At 42.8% G+C, this 16008-nt stretch overlaps 1 long non-coding RNA gene across 1 annotated transcript in view; it reads left to right on the top strand.

Annotated features, from left to right (window-relative positions):
• Nucleotides 1–12612, top strand: part of LOC104989048 — a 26599-nt gene extending 13987 nt beyond the window's left edge. Inside the window, exons 2-4 of the long non-coding RNA XR_825317.1 lie at nt 840–906; nt 3378–3607; nt 10809–12612. This is a non-coding gene — a long non-coding RNA (uncharacterized LOC104989048). The remainder of the gene's footprint in view (nt 1–839; nt 907–3377; nt 3608–10808) is intronic.
• The last annotated feature ends 3396 nt before the right edge of the window (nt 12613–16008 follow it).

Raw genomic sequence — 16008 nt, forward strand, 5'->3', positions numbered from 1 at the left:
TTCACATATTGCTGAAGCCTGGCTTGGAGAATTTTGAGCATTACTTTACTAGCGTGTAAGATGAGTGCAATTGTGCGGTAGTTTGAGCATTCTTTGGCATTGCCTAAATCTTTTTTTTTCTCCAACTTGTAAACATGTGAAATGGGGCCGGGGGTGGAAGCAAGAGGTTTCTTTTGAGGAACCAAGAACACTGGAGTAGATGATGCCTTTGGGAGACACCCCTAGCTGATAGTGTCTCCCAAAGGCATCGTCTACTCCAATGTTCTTGGTTCCTCAAAAGAAACCTCTTGCTTCCACCCCCGGCCCCATTCCACATAATGTTTACAAGTTGGAGAAAAAAAAAGATTTTGAGGTTGTAATAAAAGCAGCTCTCATATCAGCCTAACACTCAGCGTTCATGTATTGCTGACAGCTCCTTCCTGAAAACGTCTGGGACTCTGCCTGAGACTTCTCCCTGATCACTGGAGCGTACTTGAGTCTGGAACAGGGCAGACCAGAAAAGCCAGGGTCTTAATGCCCCTAGGAGCAACCTTCAAACAGTGATTGCAGTTGATGTAGAAACACCTATTTCAGTTACCTATTGCCATATGATAAACCACTCCAAAACCAGTCGTTTAAGATGACAGTGATTTGTTTTTTTTCATGATTCTGTGGGTGGGCTGCATGGTGCCTCTTCTAGTTTGCCCAGGCTCACTCATGTAGCAGTGTTCAACTGCAGAGGTAGACAGGCTGAAAGGTCCAAGTTGGTATCACTTACATGTCTTGCAGCTGGCACTGGCTGTTCAGTCGGGACACTTTGATGTTCCTTCATATGGCTTTTTTTTTTTTTCCTTTTCCAGGTTAGACCACTTTCCTTGTCCTGTGGAGATCTCTGCATATCAAGGGGGCAAAGGCAAAAGCTGTAAGGTATCTCAAGGCCCTCCACAATATCACTTTTGCCATTTCCATTGGCCAGAGCAAGTCACAAGACCATTCCAGATTCAAGTGACAATGGTTAATAGACCATGGTGTTCCTGGGAATAAGATAGATGGATGGACAATAAGGATATTGCCTAACTTTTAAAAAAAGACCGAGAATGAATGTGGTAGACACACAGACACACTTTAGGGTGAAGCACCTCCTCCCATGAGTCATACTCATATAATCTCCTGTCCTTGAAAACCTACAACCTGCTTCTAGCCAATAGAGTATGGCAAAGGCGATGGGATTGTCACTGCTTTAATTAGGTTACATTATAAAAGGCTTTGCCAACTGGACTAAGATTCTCCTACTGCCTTGAAAAAGCAAGCTGATAAAAGGTGAACTGCCTGTAAGAGCGGAGAAGACAATGGCATCCCACTCCAGTACACTTGCCTGGAAAATCCCATGGACGGAGGAGCCTGGTAGGCTGCAGTCCATGGGGTCGCTGAGGGTCGGACACGACTGAGCGACTTCACTTTCACTTTTCACTTTCCTGCATTGGAGAAGGAAATGGCAACCCACTCCAGTGTGCTTGCCTGGAGAATCCCAGGGACGGGGGAGCCTGGTGGGCTGCTGTCTATGGGGTCGCACAGTCGGACACGACTGAAGTGACTTAGCAGCCGCAGCCTATAAGAGAGAGGGCCTTGTACCGAGAGCCACCCCCTTTGTCCTATAACTGCAAAGAGCTGAGTTCAACCAACCACCATGTCAACTTGGAAGAGTACTCTAAGCTCTAGAAAGAAGCTCCATCCAGAAGAGATTTCCAGAAAGGAACAGAGCCCATCTGACACCTTGATTACAACCTTGTGAGACCTTAAGTGGAGGATCCAGCTAAGCTATACGCAGATTTCTGAAACAGGGAAACTATAAGATATTAACACAGGAGTTGTTTTTAAAACTTCTGAGTTTGTGGTGGTTTGTTTGGGAGGAATATAAAACTAATACAAGTGAGTAGAAAGCTGAGTTCTGCCAGTACAATGGAAAAATCACAATCCCTTATGGTTTCTAGACATGAGCTCTCATACCCAGAGCTCATCAATTGAAGGAGATACCAAGTCCCCTTGAGGATGAACCCTAAAATGATGCAACAGTACACTAGCAATTCCCTTATAATCTTTCCCCAAAAGGACTTATGGTCATTTACTAGAATAACTGAACAATGGCAGGAAGAGGATATTCAGATTTTTCAAGAGATCACAGTTCACACTGACACCAAGAGTCTCAAAACACCAGTATGGCCCCCTATTGGAGGAACTACTGGGTTGGAGCAGTAAATTCTCAAGCAAAGGCTGGGTAACCAAGATTCAGGACTCCTCAAGGATGGAGGCAAGCAACCAAGATCGGCAAAAACGTCAACTGAGGGTGAGAGGGATCCAGAATGAGTGGCAGAGGAGGGAAGTGATAAGTAAAATAACACTACAGTCACAGTGCCAGTGCAGTACAGGAGCTGAGACTGCTTCTATTAACTAGTCTCATTTTTTTCTCATTGAAAAAATTTTCTTATTGAGTTATATTTGACATGTAACATTATAAATTTGAGGTGTAAATTTGTTGGTTTGCTACATTTCTATATTGCACTATGATTACTGCAGTAGGGTTGGCTAACACCTTCATCAGGTCACATAATCATTGCTTCTTTTTGTATTGAGAACAATTGAGATTTAACCTCATGGTGATTTTGAAGTTTAAAATATAGTATTGTTGACTATAATCACTGTGTTATCATTAAATTTCCAGAACTTATTTATACACTAGTTGCAATGGAATACCTATTTTATCCCCAGTTTTACCGAGCTATAACTGATAACACAGCACTGTATAAGTTTAGGGTATACAACGTAAAGAATGCTCTGACTTACAAACATCATTAAACGATTACCACAATAGGTTTAATGAACATCCATCATCTCTGGAATACTTATTTTTAACAGATATTGCCAGATTTCATTCCGCAAAAAATAAACAATTTAGAGTTCTACCATTAAAGTTTGAAAATACTCATTCCACATCCCCAAATCACTCTTTGTGGTTGCCGCTTTTTAAAAATTTGTATCATTTTGACAGGTGCCTTATATCTGTCAATTAATTTTTATTTTAGTTATTGCTGCTGGCTACCAGCATAAAATGTCCATGACAAAATGGACTTAATGTGTGATCCAAATAGATCAGGGTGGAAAAGGTGTTAACAGTTGCAATACACCCATTGCCTTGGCCTAGACCTCCTTCACTCAGATGGCTTTTTCTTGCTGGTACCTGTAACCCTGAGCCTACCTACGAGCTTTCTCTGGGCACAGGTGCATATTAACCCACACTAGGGGCAGACTGTGATTGTTAGTGTGTTAATATACTCAACTTTCAAACAATAACTGAAAGGAATTGGCTTATAAATACCTGAAGTTTCTTTGCTTCTCTGCAGGACAGCTCTGAAACAAGTTCTACACAATCTCCTGGAGAATCCATGGAGACCTCCGTGGAACACCCCCAAGAAGGACCCAGTGGAGAGCCCCCACATGGATGATCCCATGGAGGACCCCCAGGAGAACACCAGCCTGTGGAGAACCTCCAGGGAGGACCCCCATAGAGGACCCCCTGATACCCTGGTGAACCATTCCCACCCCATGGAGACCCCCCATGGAGAACCCCCAGGTAGGACCCCCTGGAGAACCACCCCCCACTGAGTGGAGGACCCTGTGAGACTGAGCTCCACTGAGTTGCTCCTTAACTCCTCTGCCTGGCTTCCTCCCTTCTGTATTTCCTTCCTCACACCCTGACCAGAGCTTCCTGAAATCAATTCCCAATGGACTATTTACACTTATGTTCTGATCTCAAGCCTGTTTTTGGTAACCTCTACCTAAGACTGCAATGAAATAAGTTTGGGAAGTGTGGCCCATTTCAGAATCTTGGGGTGGGAAGGTCTAAAGTTGAAAACCACAAAGTGAGAAGGCCTCTCCACAGCAAAGTGTAGCAACATGGGTAGATCTCACAAACATAATGCTGAGGGAAAGAAACCAAGCACAGGCGAGTACATAATTCCAACTATATACAGTGCAACAGCAGACCCCAGGGATTGATGTCATCACAAGTTCAGAATAGTGACTGGAAGACACAATGATGGGAGCTTCTGGACAGCTAGAATTCTATTTCTGTAGTGTAGTGACATAAATGATTAAAAATGCCTTCCAAAAATTTGAGAGAATAGCATTGAAACATGTATATTATCATATGTGAAATTGATCACCAGTCCAGGTTCGATGCATGAGACAGGGTGCTCAGGGCTGGTGCACTGGGATGACCCTGAGGGATGGGATGTGGACAGAGATGGGAGGGGGGTTCAGGATGGGGAACATATGTACACCCATGGCTGATTCATGTCCATGTATGGCAAAAACCACTACAATATTGTAAAGTAATTAGCCTCCAATTAAAATAAATTAATTAATTTTTAAAAAATGACTTCCAATAATTTGAGCAACAAAATGAATAACCCAAAGTATAAAATAAATTTTGTGAGTCTACACTGACATAATTAAATGATTAAAAAATAAATAAATATGGGACAAGAGACAGAGTTCTCATGTAGAAGAATTTCAAATAATTTGTGTAGATGACACTCCACCCTCAAAGAAAGGGAATATAACTCAGTTCAGTTCAGTTCAGTTCAGTCGCTCAGTCGTGTCCGACTCTTTGTGACCCCATGAATCACAGCACGCCAGGCCTCCCTGTCCATCACCAACTCCCGGAGTTCACCCAGACTCACGTCCATCGAGTCAGTGATCCCATCCAGCCATCTCATCCTCTGTCGTCCCCTTCTCCTCTTGCCCCCAATCCCTCCCAGCATCAGAGTCTTTTCCAATGAGTCAACTCTTCGCATGAGGTGGCCAAAGTACTGGAGTTTCAGCTTTAGCATCATTCCTTCCAAAGAAATCCCAGGGCTGATCTCCTTCAGAATGGACTGGTTGGATCTCCTTGCAGTCCAAGGGACTCTCAAGAGTCTTCTCTAACACCACAGTTCAAAAGCATCAATTCTTTGGCACTCAGCCTTCTTCACAGTCCAACTCTCACATCCATACATGACCACAGGAAAAACCATAGACTTGACTAGACGAAACTTTGTTGGCAAAGTAATGTCTCTGCTTTTGAATATGCTATCTAGGTTGGTCATAACTTTTCTTTCAAGGAGTAAGCATCTTTAATTTCATGGCTGCAGTCACCATCTGTAGTGATTTTGGAGCCCCCAAAAATAAAGTCTGACACTGTTTCCACTGTTTCCCCATCTATTTCCCATGAAGTGGTGGGACCGGATGCCATGATCTTCGTTTTCTGAATGTTGAGCTTAAAGCCAACTTTTTCACTCTCCTCTTTCACTTTCATCAAGAGGCTTTTGAGTTCCTCTTCACTTTCTGCCATAAGGGTGGTGTCATCTGCATATCTGAGGTTATTGAGATTTCTCCCAGCAATCTTGATTCCAGCTTGTGTTTCTTCCAGTCCAGCGTTTCTCATGATGTACTCTGTATATAAGTTAAATAAACAGGGTGACAATATGCAGCCTTGGTGTACTCCTTTTCCTATTTGGAACCAGTCTGTTGTTCCATGTCCAGTTCTAATTGTTGCTTCCTGACCTGCATACAGATTTCTCAAGAGGCAGATCAGGTGGTCTGGTATTCCCATCTCTTTGAGAATTTTCCACAGTTTATTGTGATCCACACAGTCAAAGGCTTTGGCATAGTCAGTAAAGCAGAAATACATGTTTTTCTGGAACTCTCTTGTTTTTTCCATGATCCAGCGGATGTTGGCAATTTGATCTCTGGTTCCTCTGCCTTTTCTTTTCTTTTTTTTTTCCTCTGCCTTTTCTAAAACCAGCTTGAACATCAGGAAGTTCACGGTTCACATTATTGCTGAAGCCTGGCTTGGAGAATTTTGAGCATTACTTTACTAGCGTGTGAGATGAGTGCAATTGTGCGGTAGTTTGAGCATTCTTTGGCATTGCCTTTCTTTGGGATTGGAATGAAAACTGACCTTTTCCAGTCCTGTGGCCACTGCTGAGTTTTCCAAATTTGCTGGCATATTGAGTGCAGCACTTTCACAGCATCATCTTTCAGGATTTGAAATAGCTCAACTGGAATTCCATCACCTCCACTAGTTTTGTTCGTAGTGATGATGCTTTCTAAGGCCCACTTGACTTCACAGTCCAGGATGTCTGGCTCTAGATGAGTGATCACACCATCGTGATTATCTGGGTCGTGAAGATCTTTTTTGTACAGTTCTTCTGTGTATTCTTGCCATCTCTTCTTAATATCTTCTGCTTCTGTTAAGTCCATACCATTTCTGTCCTTTATCGAGCCCATCTTTGCATGAAATGTTCCTTTGGTATCTCTAATTTTCTTGAAGAGATTCCTAGTCTTTCCCATTCTGTTGTTTTCCTCTATTTCTTTACACTGATCGCTGAAGAAGGCTTTCTTATCTCTTCTTGCTATTCTTTGGAACTCTGCATTCAGATGTTTATATCTTTCCTTTTCTCCTTTGCTTTTCGCTTCTCTTCTTTTCACAGCTATTTGTAAGGCCTCCCCAGACAGCCATTTTGCTTTTTTGCATTTCTTTTCCATGGGGATGGTCTTGATCCCTGTCTCCTGTACAATGTCATGAACCTCATTGCATAGTTCATCAGGCACTCTATCTATCAGATCTAGGCCCTTAAATCTATTTCTCTCTTCCACTGTATAATCCTAAGGGATTTGATTTAGGTCATGCCTGAATGGTCTAGTGGTTTTCCCTACTTTCTTCAATTTAAGTCTGAATTTGGCGATAAGGAGTTCATGATCTGAGCCACAGTCAGCTCCTGGTCTTGTTTTTGCTTACTGTATAGAGCTTCTCCATCTTTGGCTGCAAAGAATATAACTCTTCACCACTTAAATGTGGGATGTACATAGTGATTTCTTCCAAAGAACATAGAAGAAAGAAAGTTAAAAAAAAAAAAAGTAATTTCAGGGGCCTCCCTGGGGATCCAGTGGCAAAGACACTGTGTCCCAATGCAAGGGGCCTGGGTTCAGTCCCTGGTCAGGGAACTAGATCCCACATGCCACAAATAAAAGTATACATTCCATAACTAAGACCCAGGGCAGCCAGATAAATAGATTTTTTTTTTAAGTAAATTCACAGTGGATAAGCACTACCTTAGCCAGGTTATCAAGGTCAAAGCAACAGTGATAAATCATGTTAATAGTAGTATGTACCCTAGGGACTTCCCTGGCAGTCCAGTGGTAAAGACTTTGAGCTTGTTTGGGTTCGATTCCTGGTCAGGGAACTAGAGATCCCACGTGCTGTGTGGTGCAGCTATATATATGGCTTCCCTGGTGGGCTTAGATGGTAAAGAATCCATCTGCAATGCAGGGAATCTGGTTTCGATGTCTGGGTTGGGAACATCCCCTGGAAAGGGGACTGGTAACCCACTCCATTTCTGCCTACTATGGACACAGGAGTCCTATGGACACAGGAGTCTGGTAGGCTACAGTCCACGGGATCTCAGAGTCAGACGTGACTGGGCAACTAAGACACACACACACACACACACACATACACACACCCCGTATCCTTAATATGATGTGATGACAATGATACTTTGCCTCTATGGTGTTCTTCCCAAAACCCCATAGCCTCAGCTTCCCCAAACCCCACAGTCTAGTCATGAGGAAACCATCAAACAAAGCCCAATAGAGGGACCGTTCTATAAAATACCTGACCAGTAATACTGACAAGTTCATCAAAAACAAGGCAAGTCTGAGAAACTGTGACAGTCAAAAGGAATCAAAGGAGTCGTGCTGACTAAAAGTGATGTAGCATTCTAGATGGGATCCTGGAACAGAAAATTAGGCAAAATCTAAGGAAATCTGAATAAAGAATGGACTTTAGCTAATAATAATGTATTACTATTGATTTATAAATTGTAACAAATATATCATATTAATAATGTGAGATGTTAATAGTAGATATAGAGTATCTGAAAATTCTCCAAACTATCTCCACATTATTCTGTTATTTAAATCTCTGCTTAAAAAAGCTTTAAAAAAAAAATAAAGAAAAATAATTCCTAATGAATCATGCCTCCCTATGTCCATACCACTCTATAATATATCTTGCCACTTCTCCCATCAAAAGAGAGTCTGGGATTTCTCTGGTGATCCAGGGGTTAAGAATCTACCTGCCAATGAAGGAGACACAGGTTCAATCCCTGGTCCAGGGAGATCCCACATGCCGCAGAGCAAATAAGCCCCAGTGCAACAACTTCTGAGCCTACGCTCTAGAACCTAGAAGCTGCCACTACTGAGCCCGCCTGCCTCAGCTACTAAAGCCGGAGTGCTTAGAGCCTGTGTCCAACAAGAGAACCTACCATAATGAGAAGCCCCCACAACTCAACAAAGAGTAGCTCCTGCTTGCTGCAACTAGAGAAAACTAGAGAAAGCCTGCTTTCAGCAAAACAGACCCAGCACAGCAAAAAAATAAAATAAAACATTTTTTTAAAAGATACTCCATGAATTTAAGATATTATTAGCAGAAAATTATGAATAATAATTATAACTAATATGTGCACAATGTATTTCTCCTCCTGTGAATTTTAATACGAAAGAAATACTCTCTAATGATAGTGTTTCTAGTCTCTGTGGTGTTTAGGGGACTTGTTTGCAGAGAGTCTATCCTGAGGTCCCTTCAAATCAGCCATGAGTGGCTCAGTCATCTAGCCTACCTGTAAAGCAGTACAGCCCTGCTTGGGTATTCCAATTTTCCAATGAGACTTCTTTCAGAAAACAGCAATTTGTGTATTCTATATCCACCTTCTCCCACAATCTTTTTTTCTGTTTTTTAGTTTTCCCTAAATGGTAGGTCATAGACCCTGGAGTCTAGATAAGAAGCGTCCCCTCTGCCTACGCTCCACTGACTTTTTCCTCACTTAAGGCCTGTGTCCTAGCTACACCATGTGCAGAAGATTCCCCAGAGATGCTTCTCACCTGCCTGAGCTCGTGCGAGCATTAGCTATGTGCTCAGTCGTGTCCAGCTCTGTGACCCCATAGACTGAGGCCCCCAGCCTCCTCCCCAGGCTCCCATGGGGACTCTCCAAGCAAAAATACTGGAGTGGGTTGCCGTTTGCTCCTCTGGGGGGTCTTACCGACCCAGAGACCGAACCTGTGTCTCCCATATTGTAGGCAGATTCTTTACCATCTGTGCCACCAGGGAAGACTGAGCTCAGTCCTTGGTAAAAGAGAAAGGCAGACCCTGAAGAGGCTGAGCTGTCTGCCCCTCTGTGATCCCAGGAGCTGGAGCTCCAGCTGAGCCCTGATCAAGTGTGTTTCATCTCTCAGGGTGGCCCTCAGCAGGATCCCTTGGAAACAAACCTGCATTCACTTTGGAGACCAACCACCCCTCCCATGCGTAACAGAAAGCAAGGGCAACTCTTGCGGGGCCATTGCTTCAAACAGTGGGCAACGCAACCTCTGGGAAGTAGGACTTGGGTTAGAAAAAGCATCAGTGACTTACCTAGCTTTTTCCTCCAGCTTGTGCCTATAAGTAGTAATATGGTTATCACATCTAATGACACATTCAAGAGCGCGAGAAAAGCAATAAATCTTTGTTGAATGGTTATTACAACAGTAGCTACAGCCCTAGGCAGTCTCTCTCACAGCACCCAACTTCTTTATTATAAAAAATTCCAAACATATAGACATATAAAATATAGTTTATCCATCCTCTGCTACTGCTACTGCTAAGTCACTTCAGTCGGGTCCAACTCTGTGCGACCCCAGAAACGGCAGCCCACCAGGCTCCCCCGTTCCTGGGACTCTCCAGGCAAGAACACTGGAGTGGGTTGCCATTTCCTTCTCCAATGCATGAAAGTGAAAAGTGAAAGGGAAGTCGCTCAGTCATGTCCAACTCTTAGTGACCCCATGGACTGCAGCCTACCATGCAGGCTCCTCCACCCATGGGATTTTCCAGGCAAGAGTACTGGAGTGGGATGCCATTGCCTTATCCATCCTCTAGTTTCAACAAAAATTCAGGGCCAACCTCTTTTCATCTTTATCCCTACCCTCACTTGCCCTTCCCGTACTATTTTGAAGCAAATTCCAGATACCATATTCTTTTAACCAGAAATCATATTTCAATATGTATCACCAAAAGATAAGAGCTCTTTCACAACATAGCCACAAATCATTAATATATCTTTAAAAATTAACAATAAACTTTAATATCAAACAGTCGGTCAGTATTTAAATTTCTCTAACTATCTATATATATCTTGTAACCAATTCAGTCATTTCTCTTAATCATTTTTGAACTCTTCCCTGCCCTTTTTCATCTTTGTGCTTTCACATTTGTGTTTTCTGCCTGGACTGCCCTTTCCTGCCTACCCAATGAGACAACAGCTCTCCAGATCTGTTCAAATATCACCTCCTCCAGGAATTTTTCCTTTGCAAACCTTCACAGTTAGTCATCACTTCAGCACTGACTCTCTGCTCTCTTTGTGTACGTACCTGTCTCTCTCCTCAGATTGTGAGCTCCTTGAAGACATGAACCCTACTCTCCTGGTCTTTGTAACCCCAGTACCCAGCATGGCGTCTGCCCTTTAGTATCTGCTTCAAGCCAGTGGATTATTTCTAAGAAGAGGTTCCCAAGGCCTTTCTATTGTTCTCCTTGTTGATCTAACCTTTTCTAAAGTTCAATGTCTTTTGCAAAGATGGTGTTTTTCCTCCTTCATCTGGGCTGGAGGTTGACCTGGTGTTTCAAACTGAAAGCTTTTAGAAACCGCTGGAGGCAGAATTAATTGGTTTAGAGCTTTTTTTTCTTTCTTTCTTTTTTTTAGATTCCAGGATTGATATAAAGCAGAATGACTGAGGGAAGAGAAAGCCACTTTGTCAATCAGCAGCCTGCTCTGGGATTTACGTAGTAAGAACTGTACAGAATTGAAAGAAAAAGATATTTTCCTTGTCCTCTAATCGGATACAATCTACAAAGCATCTGGTTCTCTGAGAAGGACCTTGGAATATGCTCCTAGTTTCCAAACTGTAGTTAATAACATTTTGAACAATACTTTTCAAGCATTTCTTTAACTTCAGAACTCCCTGTTCGGGTTTATCTAGCCTTCAAGATCAATGTGTTATACAGACAAAAGCAGATTCCTGGGGCCTGGTCCACAGGGCTCTCTGCCAAGTCCGTCCCATGTGACCCCCAGACACAGAATTCAGGACACCAATCAATCATTCATTCATTCTGTCATCATTCAACAATTTATTGAGTGCCTGCTATGTGTTTGGTGCTGGTAGCTCTGTGCTGAATAAGACAGATGGACTTCCATTCTTTTAGATTTACATTCTGAGGGGGAAGAGGGAGAGAAGCAATAATTATTAAAAGCCAGTGGTTCTCAAACTTTAATTCTCATCAGAATCACCTGGAGGGTTTGTACAACTACAAATCTCTGGATCCCACCCCCAGAATGTCCGATTCAGTAGGTCTAGAGTAGGGCCTGAGAACAGGCACTTCTAATGATTTTCCAGGTGATGCCAAAACTTATGAACCTGGGACCACAGTAAAAACTATTATGTCAAAAATCAAGCAAATAAAACACCTTCAGATAGTGGTAAGTGCTAAGCTTTTAGAAAATAAATTTAAAAGGGTAATGGTGTAGAAAGAGCAATCAATTTAGACTGAGTGGCCAGGGAAAACATCACTGAGAAGGTGACACTTGGGGAAAACCTCACCGAGAGGGTGACATTTGATGCGAGATATGAATGGTGAAAAGGAGCATCTACAAGTCGGGGGGAGGGTATCCCAAGACAAGGACATAGCAAGTGCAGAGGCCTTGAGCAGGGAACAAGCATAGCAAAGCTGAGGTACCATATACATAATTAAAAGTGCCAGTGTCAATACTGAGTATTTTGAGGTGGGGGACGTGATATAAGATTGTAATAAAAGTATAGATGCAGTCAGTTGTGTAGGACCTTGAAGGCAGTTGTAAAAAAACAAAAACAAAACCCTTTTTAAAGGGTAACATAAAACCATTGGAGAGTTTTAAGTAGGGGATTCTTATGATTTTATTTTACATTTTAAATATAAACTCTTTGCTGTGAAATATCTTTTTGGCTATTGTGTGGAGAATGTACCATGGGGACAGGGATGGGGATGGGGCAAGGAGAAAAGGAGGAAGGTAGAAGCTGACAGACCAGTTAGGAGACTTGTAGGATTTGATGGGGGAGGGGAAGTTGCAGTGGAAATAGGGAGAAATGGTAGCTATGTGGGTGGTGAGGAATTGTTGATGGGAATGACATCAACAATGCTAAAGGCTTAGCATAAGCCTTGCTCCTTGCAGGTATTCAGTAAGTAGTCGTGAATGAATGAATGAAACTCCCTTCCTTTCTAAAACACCATGACTACAGCTCTGCATTTCCCTGAGGAATTGAAGAATATGGTAAATTATCATTCCTAAGCTAGATTTCATTTTCTAGTTGGGAATGGGGCTTTGGGTAAGTGTGTGTGGGTGTATGTGAGTGCATGTTAGTTGGGTATTTTTGGATATCGTATCCCCTTCCATTCTCCAACTCTCTTTTTAAATATTTCACTGCTACCCTCCCCCACTTTTTCAGATATAATGCAGGTTTCCAACGGCTCCTTAAGAATTATTTTCCCTTTGTAAAGCAAATTGAGTGGGGGCGGCCTGGGAGCTCTGCAGTTCCCCTGGGAGCTGGAAGGAGTTAGTTGAGGCTCTGGTTGCTGGGAGAGGCTGGGGGTGAGGAGTGCTTCTTCCCTGCTGCACTTAGGGCAAAAATCCATTTACTCCTTTGGATCGTTTTCATTGAACTGCTTTTATTACTGTTTCTACCGCATCTCTTGCAACTAGAATGAAATGCAATCAAAATATGAGTTGAGTTTCACAAGGAGAAAGGGCCAGGAACAACTACTGTGGCGTGTGACAGCCCTGAGCTCTGCAAAAACAAAGATGAGTCAAGCAGCTTCTGCAGATCAAAGGGAGCTGTCATACTGCTCCACTGACAGCCATGTTCAGTAGGGAGGAAGATCTCTGAAACACAAGTCGTGCCTTCCAGTGCTAGCAAAACTTTTAGAATTCCCTGGGGAAATAAACCCTTTTTCTCAGCATGAAGTTTCAAAAGTTAAACATGTAATCATAAAAGCAGAAAATCTGTTTTTCTTGCAAAGATGGAATTGAAATACCTGCAAGACGTCAAAAGGACTCAAAGGTCAGCTTCCACTTGCTTTAGGTCCCAGGATCCTGGAGGGTAGAATCTAGTGCATGAACCCGAAGCTCTTCCAGCTGGTTCCTTCTCATTCCCCATCACTTCATCACTCGCTCTTGTACTTTCCTGGTACCGTGTTTTCTAGACGACAGCCTAGGATTGCTCTTTCACATTTTTCTTTCTCTCTTTCCTGCAAACCCATTTCCATTCTCTCTCTAAGAGTATCTTAACCAGCCAAGTACAAAACCAGCTGAATTGTAGAACTGAATTTTTTTATGTTTGACTATTAGTTTTACATAAAAAAGTATACGTTTTATATGTAAACGTACAAACTGTTAGTTCTTCATTCCTCATTAAAAATGTAGACAGGTAAAATATATTATCATGTCTTTCTCAAAAAAATATTTTAAAATCCTGTTTTGTTTGTTTTTGAGGATTTTTTTCTTTTCTTTTATTGAAGTATAGTTGATTTACAATATTGTGTTAGTTTCATGTACACGGCAAAGTGATTCAGTTGTACATATATGTTGCAGGAAGGGGGACCCCTTCCAGGGCCTGAAACTGGGCCCTTGTCTAACACTCGCAAATGAATTGTCCAAGGGGACACATGTGCTGACAAAGCAAGAGATTGTATTGGGAAAGAGCACTCCGGTGGGTAAGGGAACCCAGGAGAACAGCTCTGTCACATGGCTTGCAGTCTCGGGTTTTATGGTGATGGGATTAGTTTCTGGGTTGTCTTAAGCCAATCATTCAGACTCAGAGTCCTTCCTGGTGGTGCACGCCTTGTTCAGCCAAGATGGATACCAGCAAGGAGGATCCTGGGAGGTGGTCGGACATGTGGTGTCTCCTTTTGACCTTTCCCGAACTCTTCGGGTTGGTGGTGGCTTATTAGTTCCGTGTTCCTCACCAGGTTCCTTACCTCCTGTCATAAAACAACTCATGCAAATGGTTACTATGGTGCCTGGCCAGGGTAGGCAGTTTCAGTCAGTGTGCTTTCCTTAACATATATATAAATATATTCTTCTTCAGATTCTTCTCCATTGTAAGTTATATAAGATATTGAATATAGTTTCCTGTGCTATACAGTAGGTCCTTGTTGTTTCTCTATTTTGTAGATAGTAGTGTGTATCCATTGATCCCAAACTCCTAATTTATCCCTTCCCGCCATGTTTTCTTTTTCAAGTACTGATTTCCCTTTTGTAGGCCATTGGCTCTAGAGACAGAGAGACAGAAACAGACAGACAAAGAGGTGTGGTAAAAAAGGAAGGAAGGAAGGAAGGCCAACCCCAAGCACTTAAATTCCCTACAGTGAGAGCAGCCTGTCTCATCAGACTTTACTCCTATTTTTAAATAAAGATGTTCTCTAATCAGCTGCATTCCAGGTTCGGCACTGGCTTTGGAAACGGTGGTCACACAGGCTTGGCATTAAAAATGAATGTCTGTGTGAATATCTGGGATCTAGAAACTCTTCCTCATCTTTGGAGAGAGACCAAACACAGGGCTGTGTGAGGAAGCACATATTCAACAAGCATCTTTGAAAGAGGATTGCCAACCAAATAGAGAGCACATTCTCCACAGTACCTGCTGTATAGCATGGGTGTGTATACTTGTGTGTGCCCATACGAGTACACATATGCACACACACACACCACAGGTTAAGAAGCAACACTCTGGACAAGTTCAGCCTTCCATGAATGATGCCTTTGAACAGGGCCTGGGCACAGTCCCAGGGTGGGTTGGCCAGCTCTTAGCTGCCCATTGTTAATAGTGGCCTAATTACATAGATAAACTATTAAGATTATTTATCTACATGTTGTTTTGTTTCTAATGTGTGTGCACATGTGTGTATATGTTTGTTTATTTATTTTAACTGTTCTGACTTGGTTTAAAACTTATAGTTTAAAAAGGTTCACATTAAGAAATTTATCTGTGGTGATACTTGTGTATTACTGCCTATCCTCTTTATCGGGAAGAGAGAAGTCTTCAGAACGTGGGTTGGAAGGGAAGTGGTATGAAGAGGAGAGCTGGAAAAGCAGGGCTAGGTTACCAAGGGGAATGCAAAGTTGGTTTCTACCTTGAATCACTGCCATGAAAGCTCTGTCTACACCTATGGGTACTGAGGTGGATTTACTATGAAGATGTTGCTGTTGTTGTTGTTGTTGTCCAGGCAACAAAGTTGTGTCCGGCTCCTCTGTCCATGGGATTCCCCAGGTAAGTATACTGGAGTGGGTTGCCATTTCCTTCTCCAGGGAGTCTTCCCAACACAGGGATCAAATCTGTGTCTCTTGCATTGGAAGGTAGATTCTTTACCACTGAGCCACCAGGAAGACATACTATGAAGATCAGATCAGATCAGTCTCTCAGCCGTGTCTGACTCTTTGCGACCCCATGAATCGCAGCAGGCCAGGCCTCCTTGTCCATCACCAACTCCCAGAGTTCACCCAGACTCACGTCCATTGAGTCAGTGATCCCATCCAGCCATCTCATCCTCTGTCGTCCCCTTCTTCTCTTGCCCCCAATCCCTCCCAGCATCAGAGTCTTTTCCAATGAGTCAACTCTTCGCATGAGGTGGCCAAAGTACTGGAGTTTCAGCTTTAGCATCATTCCTTCCAAAGAAATCTCAGGGCTGATCTCCTTCAGAATGGACTGGTTGGATCTCCTTGCAGTCCAAGGGACTCTCAAAGTCTTCTCCAACACCACAGTTCAAAAGCATCAATTCTTCGGCGCTCACCCTTCTTCACAGTCCGACTCTCACATCCATACATGACCACAGGAAAAACCATAGCCTTGACTAAACGGACCTTTGTTGGCAAA

The sequence above is a fragment of the Bison bison genome, unplaced genomic scaffold (genome assembly GCF_000754665.1).
Source record: "Bison bison bison isolate TAMUID 2011002044 unplaced genomic scaffold, Bison_UMD1.0 scf7180017864145, whole genome shotgun sequence".
In the NCBI taxonomy this organism is placed as follows: Eukaryota; Metazoa; Chordata; class Mammalia; order Artiodactyla; family Bovidae; genus Bison; species Bison bison.